Below are 833 nucleotides of genomic sequence, written 5' to 3'. Positions count from 1 at the left end.
TGTGAGGGTTGGAAATGTAAAAGTAGACATTTTGTAGCAAAAGGAGAGGAGTGGTTGACTTTGCAGTCCAGGAGCAGAGGTCCCTGGTGCCATCAACGGAGAAAAGCGGAGTGCAGGACCCTACCCAGAGAAACAGTGATGCCTGAGATGGAGGCAGAGACATTGACATGCAGAGATGGAGTGGGTGGGGACTCTAGACCCATAGAGGAAGAGGGGCTGTGTGCTGACGACTGAGCGGCAGGTTTATGGGTTATACCCTTTAGTCGTTTGATGATGCATGGAGGGGATTGTAATCATGGCAATGAAACAATATACAATAGGATGAATGCAAAGTTAATGTTCTTCCATGTAAACTATCCCATAATTCACAATAAAAACTTAAAAAAAGCAAACAAGAAAATTCAAGCCCTGCTGAGTATCTGTCAGCCGTTTGGTTTTAAGTGGAAACTGTCTCTTTAAATTTCGAGGAGCTCTATGCACATGTGTAGTAGAACCCTCCGAGGTTGGGGCTGGGGTGTCCACTAGCTCAGGCACCCCTGTAGTTACCAGAATGGAGGTACACAGACAGCAAGGGACCAACGAAAAGATACCCCCCCAAAAAAGAATGTCCACACCTCTATCTCTGCGGCACTGTCAGGCGTCCGTGGCTGCTCTGATCCTTTACCCGCTTGGTCCCACATAAAATGGTGGCTCCTGGAGCAGCTGAGTGTCCTGAACCAGGGAGCAATGGATTTCTTGCTTCTGTCACAAACTCCCCAGTTGTAAGTCTTCCAACCTTCTAAATATTCCTTTATATGTGGTTAAGAGTTCTGGGACCATCCCTGAGCCTTCTT

This window comes from Chrysochloris asiatica, unplaced genomic scaffold (assembly GCF_000296735.1).
Source record: "Chrysochloris asiatica unplaced genomic scaffold, ChrAsi1.0 scaffold00098, whole genome shotgun sequence".
Classification (NCBI taxonomy): domain Eukaryota; kingdom Metazoa; phylum Chordata; class Mammalia; order Afrosoricida; family Chrysochloridae; genus Chrysochloris; species Chrysochloris asiatica.
The sequence above is the reverse complement of the archived record's forward strand: the minus strand, read 5'-3'. Positions refer to the sequence as shown.